Source organism: Pinus tabuliformis, chromosome 8 (assembly GCF_031772625.1).
Source record: "Pinus tabuliformis cultivar Carrire ecotype Pingquan chromosome 8, CPIR1, whole genome shotgun sequence".
NCBI classification, from domain to species: domain Eukaryota; kingdom Viridiplantae; phylum Streptophyta; class Pinopsida; order Pinales; family Pinaceae; genus Pinus; species Pinus tabuliformis.
In genome coordinates this window covers 1,869,703,861-1,869,720,230 of record NC_142294.1, presented here as the reverse complement: position 1 = coordinate 1,869,720,230, position 16,370 = coordinate 1,869,703,861, and the positions used below count along the sequence as shown (strand labels likewise).

Below are 16,370 nucleotides of genomic sequence, written 5' to 3'. Positions count from 1 at the left end.
CTTTCATGTAAGCATTTTAATAGTGGTTGGACAACTCTTCAACCCTCCATGGTAAGTAATCTTGTAATGTTTGACAAACAAATCCAATCGCATTAGTCATAATATTGTGAGTCAAATGAAATGCTTTTAACTAGCAATCAGTTGTGCAATGTTAGATGATTTTTAAATCACAGTACTTTTACAAGCACTTAAGAGCTCATCACTGCTCCACATGCACACTGAAGTAACTCTCACTAAAGACATCCACTGAGTACTTCTAAAAGTACCAAAAGAGCACCTAGCTCTCTAATCATCAAAACAGTCAATCACTGCATCAAGCAAAAACTGTCTTAGCTCCCACTAAGATGTTCACAAAATTAATAATACAATAAAGGAATTAAAATTTCCAATTACTCCTTATTGAGCACTAAGCTCATTTCTTGTTAAATGTGCATAACGTATTTCACACAACTATATGTAAAATTCATTTTTAACATAACATATAGCTGATTAGTTAATTCCTTTAGCTGTGAGACCACAATAGACTAAATAATTCCCAACCCATAGGAACTAGTTTCCACAACCAGATCGAGTCATTTTCACATCCAGACAGTTTCTTTGATAGAGACCTTACCAGGTCTAACATGGGATTCCACTGGCCAACCAGCTCAAGAATTCCAATGTCCACATAAAATCTTTTCCCTCATTGAGATAATTTATCTCTAGGGAGAGGAAATCCGGGCAGACAAGTACCATCAACCCCTCCGGGCAGGTAACTGCCATCAACCCAAGGCATATCCGGGCAGACAAGTACCATCAACCCCTCCGGGCAGGTAACTGCCATCAACCCAAGGCATATCCGGGCAGACAAGTACCATCAACCCCTCCGGGCAGGTAACTGCCATCAACCCAAGGCATATCCAGGCAGACAAGTACCATCAACCCCTCCAGGCAGGTAATTGCCATCAACCCAACTATCTGCAACTGTCTGGCATGTTAAATTCCTCTTTTATTACTCTTTCTCAAAGTAATTTATGTAATGAACCATTTGAACATTATCATTAACAAAGTAAACATGCATGTACACCATGCATTTACACTTATCCCTCATCATGGGTCCACAACATCTAGATTGATGGGAAACATATCTATCATACATGTTGTATGCATGCAAATTTCCCAAATAACATAATTCATGCATATCATATAACATCATTCTTTCTCATTTATGATTGCAATTCACATTGCAGCAATTTACGTGATGAGTTTTCTTGTTGCCATTAAGCTACCACTACTTAATCCCATCATCAACGTTAGTTATAAATATGCATCAGTTAACACATATTCAATTCCAAGCATTTTCATGCATACAATATTGTCATGTATAAAAGCATATACAAATATTCATTAATGTATAAATGTCAACAACAGTTGAGTTAATAATCTAAACATTTCTAATTTTGCCATAGTCTGTTGTCCTAATTCAAATCGTCATTAATGGAGTATCATCTTACGTTTACTATGGTTGGCTTTGGTCATGCATCATTAATATAATTAAACATAATCTCTCTAACATACAAAGAACACATCTCCATAACACAACGACTGTTCTTTGAGCATCCATTAGCTTATCCTAATAGCCCTTCTTTAGTATATGCAGTGCACAAAATCTTTTGATGATACAAGTAAGGGTTTTCAATATATTAGGAACACTATTCATATATTTTTTTAAAAGAAAAAACCTCTATTTTGTTTCCAAGAAAACTCTCATAAAATCCTTTATCTTCATAAATGAAGTATGCACACTCTTCTAGAATGAAACTATATTTATGTATATATATAATATACTCTTTCTCCAAAAAAAAGTTAGAAATGAATATCTATGTGCCTAGAAGCACATCTTTAGCTATCTTTATCATGCATGTAATGCATAATCATTTCACTAACTAGAATCATAATGCAATTAGCATACATATATTTTCCAAGAAACTTTTATCAAATAAAAATACATATTTTAATTCAAGAAAACTTGGCCACCTTTCATGCTATGTCCTCAGGACGTTTATATGCCTCATCTTCTTTTCTCAAGAAGGTACTTTGGCTATATTTAGCAAGGATTTTGTTCCAAGAAAAATGACAGGAGACAAACATTTCTCACACAATACTCACATGTAGTCCTTCTAGGAGGAACTACCTATTTTCTTTACTAAGAAAACATATAAAATAATCAATCTTTACTGCAATCATTATCATATTTTCTCTACCAAGAAAACATATAAACAATCAATCTTTAGTGTAGAAATCAACCCCATGATATTTCCAACTATTTAATAAAACACAACTGATTATTCTCTATAAAGAATAGAGTTACTTATCTTTTCCTTGGTTCAACATGCATAACTAACAAATTGAACCACCCTTACCGGAAGCAATTGCTCTACTTATGCAATTAGAAGCATGATCTCCTAAGTGTCACACATGCACCAGAGTTACCACTTGATGCTAGATGCAACAACTATCATAACACTATTGTGTGTCCATTTCAGAATAATGACTTGATGCAACAACTATCATAACACTACTGTGTGTCCATTTCAGAATAATGACTTCAAGGAGACATTACGAAAATCATTAACATCAACACACTATAGTTATCATTTTCCAACTCCTTAAGCATGGTCAAGGGAATACTCACATGCACATCGAGCGCTATCTAGTCATCCCCAAACTTAGAGTCTTCTGCAAGATTCTGACACTCAAAGCTTGCGCTATCTGGTCATCACCAGACTTAGCGATTTCTTTTTCCCATCTTCGTCTGTCCCTACAGCACGGTCTTCTTCCTTCTCCTTGCTTCCATTTCCTTTGGAAGCATCTATAGTTGGGGAAGGTAGTTAGAGTTTACTGACAACTGTATTAACACAGGTAGTCTATTTATGAATAATTATCACATGTAATTATACCATGAATGGGTCCTAGAAGTGTTACTCACTGAACATGCCTCTACAATTAACTTCACACTGGAATGCAACATGCATAAGAAATCCATCATTCCCATAGTAGAGATAAATTCAACCATCATTAAATCGAGGCTCCAATGGTTTTTATCTCCCAACAAGTAATGATTAACATAAACACATACCATGCTAATGGATTTCAATTAATTAGAAGGTAATCATCATTAAATCTATTAGGACATAAGCATATACTATTCATCATGCATTCTCATGGTGAATAAAATTAAGAACTCTTCTCATAAACAACTGGAACTATAGCACAGAGAGAGTAAGAATCTTCATACACACATTCCATGCATGTGACATCAATCAACCTTCACTTGTTTTCGAATTGTAATAATCTTAAGTCCAATTCAATTAATGCATATAAGTTCTATGGGTTAGTCATACAACACTAACCAATCTCAACTACCAATCATCTTAATGAAACCATGGCAAAACTTAATCAGAAATTAGTTATGACAATCAAGTCTCGCTGCTTGACTCATTGCATGTTTTCAATATCTAAGGGGTTCTTCTAATGTCCTTTTAAAACAATTTCTCATCCTATTCAAGGATGTTCCACATAATTTATATTCATGCATTGACTCATTAAGTTTTGTTCATTGTAACTTCAATTTTGTTTAATGAATGAATCATTGTTATTGCCATATTTGCAAAGTAAAAGTTGGTAGTTGATTGTCACTTTCCTCAATGAGTGTTCAATATTGTTCTAAGTGCGACAAAAGTTTCAATGTATTTTATCCTCATCAGGAATATAATGTCATGAACATAGCTATGCAGCAACTTTATTACTTACTACTCAAAGCAGTTTAAACACGAATCACACTTATCATGCCAAAAATAGTGTACTATGTAAATCAATATGTGAATGATTAAACTCATACCTGAGTTAATGCTCACTGGTGGCATACCTCAATTTATTTTCCGCTTACCAATTCCCAAAGGCGCTAGTGCTGCAACCCTTAGCTCTGATACCACTTGTCACATACCCCGGTAACCTCGCATGTAAAAGTAGGGAGTTAGAATTTTTATACAAATTACCACAAGTAATTAACCAATTCACAACTCCACAAATCATCATTAACCATTAGATATAATATTCATTGATACATCAAGTAAATTGCCATCAAAGACAGTAAGTTGCATAACCATTGCATAACCTTTAACCACCACTGTGGTAGTGTAATAACATAAACTGTCTCATGAATCCTTGCATCCATTTCTTGATATCCTTAACCATATTAAATAATCATGTACTAGGACATTATGGTTGTCACATCAAATAAAGAACCATCAACATCAAGGATTCAACGTCATCCAACTGACACAAAAGGCAATCACATCAATCACACCATTGAACACTGATATACCCTGGAAACCCCGTAGGGTGAAAACCAGCAAACGTTTAATCTTATTATTAAACGCTCGTGAGGGTTTTCACCCCTCACTCAATGGCTCATAAGGGATTTCATCCCTTAACCATTGTTATTAAAATCATTACAATGAATTATCATTAAGCTGTCACATAACTAGCTAAAAGCTAATACAGTTTTCATGTAATCTTTTATTTACATACCACCACATACAACATCCCTTGTGGCATGAGTATTCTGGCAATGCACGATCCTACAACTCGAACTCATCTGCATGGACCATTGATCACTTTCCTGCCACAATGTTAACATCACTTTTCTTTGGCTCCATTCGTCATCTTTTCCTGTCAATGTAGTTGTCAACAAGCTTGGCAACAAGATTAGATACCATAATAATGAATCAATAATCAACCTCTAACAGAGATCTTTTAGCATTTGTTCATATGCATGAGCAAGCATGACATACTATATAACTAGTGCATATACTCAAGTAAATATTGTTGGACCTCCACAATGTTTATTTACATTAATGCATAATTCTCTTTAAGAGATCTAACTCTTTAGTTTTTGCTATCATGTATAACATAATCGTTACATCTTCATACATGTACTAAACTATTGTTTCTATGGTTAAGCACATATGTTCTTTTCACATAGTTATCATAGTCTCGAAAACATACAAAGAACATAACTCCATATCATAATGACTATTCTTTGTGCATAACATAGCTTATCATATTAGCCCTTCTTTAATGTATGTAATACATATTCTATTCACAAGAATACTACCATCATTTCATACAACAAACCACATATTTCTTTCTTAAAGGAAGTCACTATAACCTCATTTCTCTATCTTCCTATATGAGGGTTTCTCAAGATTCCCTTTCATGAAATTATTAAAGATATCCATCTTTATGCATAAAAATCAAGATACAAAAACAAGGTTTACTTACCCTTTATGCATCAAAATCAAGAAAACAACACGACTCATCTCACAAGACAATCTCTTCAAAAGATTATTGTCTTCAAGAAAGTTAACATGATCACTTTCTCTAAGTACACACAGACTCATATATCCGAAGTCACAATAGCTACCCTTATATGCATGCAACATGTGTTTTTTCCTAACACAATTATTTTTACTTCAATGCACATAATCTTTTCAAGAAAGAAGTATGGATTCATTATATACTTCCTTAACCAAGAAAACATATAGATTATTCAATCTTTTACCACATGCATGAACCTATTCTCTTTGCAAAGAAAACGTATAAAAATAATCATTCTTCTAATGCATGCACTAAAATTCTCTCTATAAAGAATGCAGTTGCTTATCTTCAGATTTGGGCATGAGTATTAAGAGCTGTTGATCTCTTCATATTCACCTTCAGATCCACCTTGAAAACCAAAGGATGAGCCACCAGATTGCTGTTGCATGCTCTTGCCTATTTTCAAGGAAGCCACTCGGGCCCATTTTTAAGGACGCCACAGTTGCTCCTTCATGAGCTCACTCATCTTGCAGGGTCTATACTCGTTTGTTTTCTGATTATGATTCTCTGGGGGTCGAGGGCTGCTCTAATCGCGGCCTCAGCAAATTCTTTAGTGCGGAAAACATCCATGACCGAATTCCCTCTCTGACAGTCAATTTTAAACTCTGCTGGGATCCCTTTGCGCCCAATACCAGTCAGGCATACAAATAATATATTTCAGCTGGATTCGCGAGAAGCCCACTGCTCTATAAATCTAACACACTCAAGCGAGAATCCAGATTTCCTTCGTAACCTCCTCAAAACCCTTAGGTAAGATTTAAGCTCTTTGTAATATTGCAAACCCTCGGAAGTGATTTCTATGCCAAAATTATAACACAGAGCGTTGTACTGCAGACTTTCACGTCGAAAACCCCTTTATTTCAGAGCGATCCGGAAGTACGAGAACGATGGCAAAAGATGAGAAGTGAGGACAACGAATATTCGTAACTAATCATCGGTGGTGGTTACCATAAGAACACACTTGTCTTCTGTTGAAAATGAAGGTGTAACTGTTAACAGTCATCATGGCTAACAATCGTGAAGTGAAGAACCTGGAACCATTCAATCTCATCCCATTTCCAATATCAAGAATCAGTTATTACCGGTATAGAGGACCAATGGGCTCCACACACATTTAGCCAAAATATTCTCCTCAATTAGTTTTATGAATAACAAGAATTAGTTTTTAAACTAATTCGTAATCTTTTAAAAGAATTACTACTTACTCAACTGTATAGTTTTACACCGACTTATTTAGGGATGTTACAGTCCTCAAGAAGAAACTTACCAAAACCCTGTTGGGCTTTCTAAGGGTTAGCCATTGACAAGTCCTTACAAACTTGACCAGTAAGGCATCATCCCCTGGCAACATGAACCAAAAGCACTGCAGACACCCACAAAACCATTCCCTAGGATCCTACACCGTGCAGATGGGCTTCCAAACAAGCACACTATGCAATTCCCACCAACCAACAACAACAACAAAGGTCAGGTTTACCAAACAAATGGGCATGCACAGGTTGGCATACTCTATGTTAGTTTCACCACCTACACTATCGCACATACACTAAGATGATAGACAAACAAACCAAACTTCCATCCAAAGTTTATACAGTGCTTCTACCTTCTCTAGGTTTCTAAACCTTTGACGTGAGTTGTCCTGCGTCCCTTTCTATATCCCACTTGTGTCATTCACATGTGTCCATCCACACCGGACTGTGCCACTTATACCATGGTTATCCACCCCATCGAAGTATAATTTTGAAATATTTGATATAATTCTTTTTTTTTAATTAATTATGATATTATAAATATCATATTAGTAATAATTCAAAAAAAAAAAACAAAAATCAAATGAATAACAAAACATAAAATTATTTAATAAAATAGATTTAGCAATCAAAAAATCATAATAAGTTAATATGTTATACTTTTCCAAATAAGTGCTATAAGGGAGGTGAAAATGTATATGCAATAATTTTTATTTTGTAATATTAAGAAATTATTATATTGTGTTTTGCTTTTATTGTTAAATTTAAAATTGCAATAATAATGCTATATAAAATAAAGATTATGAAATAACTAAATAATTAGTCACCAATATTTTTTTATAGCATGATTTAATAAAGATTATGAAATAACTAAATAATTAGTCACCAATATTTTTTTATAACATGATTTAATAATTAAATTGATTTATTAAACATTATTCATTCATAATTAAAAAAATCGTATATGAATTTCTATAATTACAATTACAAATCAACACTAAATTGAAATAATGAATGGATAGAGTTGACTTGAGAGTACAATAATGTAATTGTTCAGAGTATATTTTAAAATAAAGAACATTATTAAACAAAATATAGTAATCGTTCATAATATATTTTAAAGTAAAGAACATTATTAAATAAAATAGTAAATGTTCCTAATATATTTTAAAGTAAAGAACACTATTAATTATTCATTACATTAAAAAAAAAATCTTTACAAAATTAGGTTTATTATAAATTTTTAAATTAAAAATGATTTACAGTTTTTAAATTATATATATAATTAAAATTGTTTTTTAATTTATTTTACTCATTCAAAAAAAAAGAAAAAGAAAAAAAGAAGAAGAAGAAGAAGCTTGACGTAAAAGTATGTAGACAATTAAACCCCTAACATTTTAATAAAAACACCAAATAAACTAATTCACAAAATTTATAAATATTTTAATTTAATATATATTATATCATATCATAATAATTTTTTTCCTCTTCTTAATCCCAATTTAATTATATAATCATATACTTAGGTTACACAGCCACAACCAAACTCAAATGCTACAATTGATTTATTTTATTTTTATTTATTTATTTTTTATATTATGAAAAAATAATATAAAAAAAAAAATCATTAATAATGTTGGTGTGATACTTAGCATTTTTGAGTTTGTTTTTAAAAAAATTTAGAATTTTTTTTTCAATTTTAATATACAATATTATTATGAAAAATAGTATAATAAAAATTAAACAAAGTCTTTTAGTAGAAATCTGAAACTTGAATACAAAAAAAAATAAAAAATTATTAATTATAAATTATAACTATTTAAAAAAACTATATCTCCATATGTTTATTTTATATAAATTAATGATAGTAATTTAATTTTAATGTTAAAATTAAGTTAGACTCTATTTTGTTAAGGGAGTTGTCTTTAGTGCCAACATGATTTGTTATATAAAATTATTTTATTTGTTTGTGGAATAATTTGTTATGTAAAATTATCTTATTTGTTTGTGGAACATTATTTTATTCATTACAAAAGTCTAAAAAAATATGCATATTGTACCATTTAAATTCAAACATAAAATTTAGTAAAAGTAGAAATTAAATGATGATGGTGATGGTGATGGTACTGGTTAACGCCCATTGAGACCAAATTGGTCTATCGGACCTATAATTTTCTTAGTTTTGAATTGTTTGGCTCTTCGTCTTTCTTGGCAAGATTGGTGCTATAGCTTGCTTCTTCTTCTTTTTTTCTTTTTTTTTTACGGTCTTCCAACTTTCTTTATCTTGCATCTCCTTCATCTTTTTTGGTTCTTGGGACATTGGTGTCTTAGCTTCGCGTTCTATTGTATTCGTCCTTTTGAAGATAGTCGGAGAAGAAGTTTGGTAAAGAAGATTTATTTTGTGCAGTATTCGAATCCTCATAACTGCTTGAGGGGTTGTCGAGTTCACTTTTTTGTTGTTGGGCGGGGCTTTCCCCCTGGTTGTCTTGAGAGTTGTTTCTTTCTTGCCCAATTTCTTGTGATTCAGAGTTTTCTCTAGAGTATTCTTCTTTGATGATAGTGTAGTGTTCTTTTTGTGCTCCTTCCCACCATGTAGATCTGTGGTGGCTTTTTCTAACAGAATTTTTCTGGGAGGCTTTTGGGCGATTTTTGGCTAGATGACTTGTCTCAAAGTAGGATCGACATCTGAAGAGGACACTTTCATAATCGAGTTTCTGGTTCCACACATAATCTTTACTTGTTAGGTTTATTTCCGCTGGGAATCCGGCGCTGAAGGCCATTTCCACATAGATGCGTGCATAGGTGGTTCTGGCATATTCCTTTGTTTTTGGGCATCTGCAGTAAAATTTCCCAATAGCATTTCCAATGGCTTTTAGCGAGGAGAGATTCCAGAGATGCAAGGGTAGGCTTGGCAATCTCATCCAAACTAGTGCTGAGGTTATGACTACTGTTGAGGGATCAAATGATGGGTTCAATGGCTTCATGAATAGGCCGGAGTTTTCCCAAAACTAAGGGCCAGAATCTAGAATATATTGTCTGCTTTCAGGATTTTCAAAATCTACTATAAAGAAACTCCTAGCACAGGGGTAGATATTAATTTCATTAGAAATGACAAGTTTCCATACCTTCGAGATCCAATTGTGGAGAGTTGTCAGCCATGGCCAAAAACCATTGAACCGGTAGATTAAGGCACTTTCAAAAAACTTCAAAGCCTCATTGAGTGAGCCCTGGACCACTTGGAAAGTGGGAGCTGGGGCTTCACAGACAATATGGGTAGGAGCTTGCCCTCTAGAGGCGGACGGAACTGAGCCAACAGTTATTTTCGCGAAGCTGGGAACCATATTTTACTTGCTCGTAGAATCCAGCCGTAGAGAAAATAAGGCAGAAGATCAGATCTAAATCTAGCCGCAGAAGATTGAACATGTGGTTCGTCTATGAAATTGGTTGTTGCCTTTGATAACCCCGCAGCATGAGACGGCAGAGAGTGCCGACAGCAGAGAGTGCCGAGACACAGTGTGGGAGCCGAGACCCAGCGGCAGAGAAATAAGGCAGAAGATTAGATCTAGATCTAGCTCCAGACAATGTGAGACAGGAACTATTTGGCCCACCTTCCTTGACTAAGTGTCTCGAGCTGAACGAATGCGCAGGGTTTTTTTCTACTGAACTGTACACTATATACACTTGAGACACGAGACAGTGAAGTATTATACGTTCAATTTATGTTTATTCAGATCAAAAATATTCTCATTATAATATTATTATTTTATTGCGTTATGGTTATAAATAAATATATTTTTGAATTGGATCAGAGATTCTAGATTGAATAGTAAGAATCCGTTCAATTTAATTATAGTCTTTTTTTAATCTGCATTGTTCAACCTTAATATGATAATTAATATAAAAGGCATCATTAAAAAAAAATGTAAGCTCCTACCTGTCCGGGGCTTACGAAGTCATTGACTCATAAGTCCGATGGACAGATCATACAATCATTCCCGATGATCGAGCATTCATTGTCCCGAGTATCCTTAAATTGACAACTAATAATAACCATCAGGGAATCTTCCACAACATTTATTTTCTTTATTCCTATTCCTAGTTTTAGAGCAAGATCCAGTCATTTTATTCCTAGTTTCAGAGCAAGATCCAATCATTTTCACAAAAACAAATAATTCTGCTTTATTATTGGCGGCCACTCTTAAACCCATACATATTTTGTCTCGGTTTGTTTGTCAGGGAAACATGGTACCCCTCTCGTTCTTGCCTCCCCTATTATGCTAAATTTTTTATTAATATTAAATACATATTTTGTCTCGGTTTGTTTGTCAAGGAAACATGGTACCCCTCTCGTTCTTGCCTCCCCTATTATGCTAAATTTTTTATTAATATTAAATGTTGATAGAATTTGCTAAATTTTTTATTAATATTAAATGTTGATAGAATTTGATATCATTACGATTTTGTTGATTTTTTAATTATATTTTTAAATCAATTTTAAAATATTAATAATTTATTGATCATATTTTCTTTTTCAATTTTGTTTTTGTGCAAGAGACACTTTAGAGTTCAATGCTCAAGTGATGTAATGAGTAAAGTAATTTTGTTTTTGTGCAAGAGACACTTTAGAGTTCAATGCTCAAGTGATGTAATGAGTAAAGTAATGTTAGGATGACTCAGTGAAAATTAATTAAAAAAAAAAAAAAATTGACCATTATGTAATGTAGCATGCATTATGTTTGATGTGGTCAAATTAAAATTAAATTTTTTTAATTTAATAATTCTCATTATATTAGTCCACATACTATATATGTGTCTAAGATGTTAGAGTGGTTTTGGTAAATTTGACTTAATTATAGTTGGTTTTCTATGTCCAAGATATTAGAGTGGTTTTGGTAAACTTTACTTAGTTATAGTTGGTTTTCTATATCTAAATTTATGAGAACCCATGATTTTACCTATAATATTTATGTGAAATATAACTTATTTAAAAACATAAAAATTTGCATTTAAACAAACTTTCATAATTTTATTATTGGTAATTATATAATATCATACAACCAAAACTCAACTAATTTGGAAAAAAATGATACAAATAAACTCAAAGTAATTACTTATTTTAGTATCAAATTTATGATATTTAATTGTTTTCAATCTCGGTAATTATCTAATATCACACAACCAAAACTCAACTAATTTGGAAAACAATAATACAAATAAATTTAAAATAATTACTTATTTTAGTATCAGATTTATCTTATTTAATTATTTTAAATTTATACAAATTACGCTTAATTGTTTTAAATTTATACAAATTACGAATTGATATATTGCCAAGTTAATCTTTGAAGTTCCAAGTTGTATTAGAATGTGTACATTGTACATTTTTCACGGAAGAATATTAATGGTTTTTAATTAACAGAACTCTTAATAACTGCAATATTATTGAGAGGACGCAGACACGACAATATTAATGCAAAAGTTCTATATAAAATTTGAGTATTATAATTAAGTTGTTGGTGAATTAATTTTTGGTTTTAACTTTGGTAATATTTTAATTTCTAGAAATAATTTCAGGATTGGAGTCTTGTAGCATTATGATATGTTGATAGATTGAGAAATAATTTAGTGTTTTGTTGGAATATTTTTATTTTTAGATTATATTTTATTTATATTTGTTTTGTAAATAAGAATATAAATAGAATTTGAATAATTCAAATTTTAATTAAAAATATATATATTAAAATGAAATATTTGTAATTAGGCTGATAGGCTTTCTTTTAAATGAGTTTAGTCGTCTATTTTTTGATTCTCTGATTGACATCTGGCGTCCAACTGGCATCTGGCTTAATTGACATCTGGCATATGTTCTTGGACTATTCCTCCCTCACCAAAACTGCTTTCCCATTTCTGCTCCTCCCGCTTTCCGCTTTCTGCTCTTCCACTGCTCTTCCATGACCTGTTGCAATAATGTTTCTGGTTTCTGCTATGCACGACCTGCCAAAAGCCTGTCTAATACGTTAGTGACTCCTAGCTTTCAATATACCTATGTTACGCCTTTCAATAATATGTTAGTTTGTTGTACTATTAGTCGTCAAGGGGCTCTCAATATACCTATGTGTAGCCTAGCTTTCAATATGCGTAGCCTTACTTAGGGGCGTGACAAGTACATAGGCTCCTTCCCCTCTACCCGGCCCTGGTTAGTTAGTTGGCAGGTTGAAGTAATCCCTCACCATCGGAATAGTGAGTGACCCCTAAGAAGTAAGGGCCCTTGCTCTCGGTTATTCAGTGGTTATTCACAATTCTGCTTCACAGCTTGATCCTGCTATACCCTATATACAGCTCGATTTTGCTATACCCTATTTACAACCCACACAGAGAGATCAATAGACATTCATGGTAAGCAGGTTGGCCCTGGGAACATCTAGGTTTTTCGAAATATGCTATTGGCCACTTGAGTTTTGGTATGGAGGGAACCTTATTACTCACTGATATATCAGTTTCCATGACTTTTTATTAAACCACTTTGTTTTCGCAAGAATGGGTCGAATGATAGCAAATGCAGGGAGTATGACTTCTGACCTGGCAAAGGGATCTGATGCCGTTACATCTGTCTTTGAAATTTTGGATAGAGATACTCATATAAACCCAGATGACCTTGAAAAAACTAAGCCTGATAATATCCAAGGCACTGTAGAGGCTAGGGATGTCGATTTTGTTTATCCAGCTCGCCCAAGCACCATGATCTTGAGAGATTTTTGTCTCAGGATCGATGCAGAGAGCAGCATAGCATTAGCGGGAAAGAGCGGATGTGGCAAGTCAACCATCATTGGACTGATAGAAAGATTTTACGATCCTCTGAAAGGGGTTTTACTAATTGATGGGCAAGACATCAGGAGCTTTAATTTGAGGCCTCTAAGACAGCACATAACCCTCGTAGGGTAGGAGCCAACTCTATTTGCAGGTAGCATCAGAGAGAACATTGCTTACGGTAAAGAGAATGCAACAAAAACTAAGATAGTAGAGCTGTAAAGGCTGCCAATGCCAATGATTTCATTTCGTAAGTAGACTGAAATAAATCCCCTGACCATTGTTCAATTTGTGTTTTAGCCATTGCAAAATTTGTTTTCCAACCACGATTTTTTATTTTTGCATGATGTATAAGTTGTTTCTTTTTTCATGATGTATAAGTTGTTTCACAAACTTCTCTGAACTTACAAAACATAATTTCCATGGGACACTTCATGAATCCTATCTTAAACTTCATGTTTTATTAACCAAGTTTCTTAAACCTAAAAATTAGTGGTTATTATAAATATTCTTACTGAATTCAATGCAGGTTATCTTTTTCTTTTAACTTATAAATAAATAAGCTCTATATCAACAACTTGCCAAACTTCTTGTTAAATTCCATGCATTGTTAATGTTTCAATGGCATGAGGGATGGATATGAGACCTACACCGACAACAGGGGAACTCAGTTGTCTGGGGGGTAGAAACAGAGAATAGCAATAGCAAGGGCAATTATAAAGAATCCAAGCATCTTGCTATTGGACGAGGCAACGAGTGCTTTGGATAGTCATTCGGAGAAAGTTATTCAAGAAGCACTGGATGGAGTCATGGTAGGAAGAACCAACATGGTTGTAGCTCATCGTTTGAGCACAATTTAGAATGCTGACAATATAGTAGTCATTGAGAATGGAAAGGTTGTTGAACAAGGAAATCACGCTTCTCTACTGAGCAAAGGCGAAGGAGGTGCATATTTTGGTTTGATTAAACTGCAACAACCACATTAACCAATTATTCAACCTATAAGCTAAACTACAATAACCCTCATACTCCTCATCACAAATGTGGCCAGTTATAAGGAGTGTAGGATGCCATAAATTTACAAGGTTATGATGATTATGAGTGCATCAGCCAATTGAGGAGGACAATAATAGAGGACTTCAAAACTTAACGTAGTTGTGAGTGCATTAGATGGTTGTGGAGGATGCAACACATTTAACTAAGGGAAAATCCTAACCTCAACCATCATGAAGGGCACCATCATGATATATTTTCTTTAAAAAGTCATATAATATGTATCTTAATATCTTACTCGGTAAATTGCTTTATTTTAAAACTAAGTTCTTAATAACAATGAGCATTAGATACTAAAATTTAGTTATAAGATCTTAAGAAAATAATGGATTACTCGAATGTAAAAATATGATTTGTATTTAAATATTTATTAACATTTTATATATAGTTAAAAAAATAAATATTTATTTTAAAATAAAATCATTATTAAAATAAAATAATACATAATTATATATGTTTATTTTTTTAAATATTAATTTTATAATAAAGATTAAAGAACTTTACTAGAAGTCCTATTCGGATTTGTTTCGTCATCTTCTTGTGGACTCGCTATTGCGTTCCATAGCCGGCGTTTCTTCCACTTCCCGTCAAGTCAAATCAATGGTACATAGTAAGGAATGGATTGGAATTTGAAATCCAATCTACCGGTCGGCCACTTAAGCAAATTACTCTGCAATTAAGAAAGAATCTTGAAATTTCAACAAACCCCTCCGGGAACCCATCCCATTAAATCATGACAGGTCTGTCCTTTTGTTTCAGAAAAGCATACATTAAATCATGACAGGTCTGTCCTTTTGTTTCAGCTGGGCGATGTCAATCAGAAAAGCATACTACCACAATCAGTGACAATAATAATCTTCACGCGCAAGTTCAGCGATGGGAAAAAAAGGTGAATGACGTATGTAGAAAGGAAGGACGCCTTGTACGAAGGCGGGACGATGTAGAAAGGAAGGGCGCCCTGTACGAAGGCGGGACGATGTAGAAAGGAAGGCTGCCTTATTCTGTCAAGTTTCAACATATGAATGGATTCACCCAGATAGATAAATCACCAGAAATGTTTATAATAAAGGCTATTTTATTTCTGATACCTCGTTTGCCTGTCGTAATTCCATAATTTTCTATTTAGCAGCGTTTGCATATGCGAAGGCATCGGAAGTGTCTTTGTCGCTTCCTTTTCAGGTAATGATGGAGAGAAGCGATGTTGGTTTTGCTTTGCATAACAGTGGAGCATGCTTACGCATCTACAGTCGAGTGTGCTCTACATGATAAGAAAATGCAAGACAATGACCCGCCATAGATGGTAGAAATCTCTTCGATTATTTGCCTTGACAGAGAGTTTTAAGACTAATTTCCACGTACATTTTATATTTATATTTATATTATTAATATTTTTATTTAAATTTCAATATATTTATCGATATGATTGTGCATTTGATTAGATATCTCAACTACATTTGACGCTCATGTTCAGCGATGGAACAAAAAAAACGTGAATGATGTACGAAGGCTGGACTATGTAGAAAGGAAGGACGCCATATTCTGTCAAGTTTCAACATTGTCGGTACCATCGACGAGGAAACAAAATGTATGGCAATGACCGGCCATGGATGGTGGAGACACGCCTGGAATTTCAAATTTTTTTTGCCGATCAAATTAAAATTTGATGACCTTTTTGTATTTTTTTTACTCTTCGTTTTACGTTTCAACTAAATACGTGAGTGTCACGCAAAACTCTATTTTAACAATTTTTGTAAATTTATTCCACAGCACATAATAAGTCATCAAATGGACGTTGATAATCACTGTTGTTTATAATGATTCTTGTTAAATTGAAATTGC

At 33.3% G+C, this 16,370-nt stretch overlaps 1 pseudogene; it reads left to right on the top strand.

Annotated features, from left to right (window-relative positions):
• Positions 1–13,208: 13,208 nt before the first annotated feature.
• LOC149243796 (putative multidrug resistance protein pseudogene) lies at positions 13,209–14,464 on the top strand (annotated as a pseudogene).
• Positions 14,465–16,370: the final 1,906 nt, after the last annotated feature.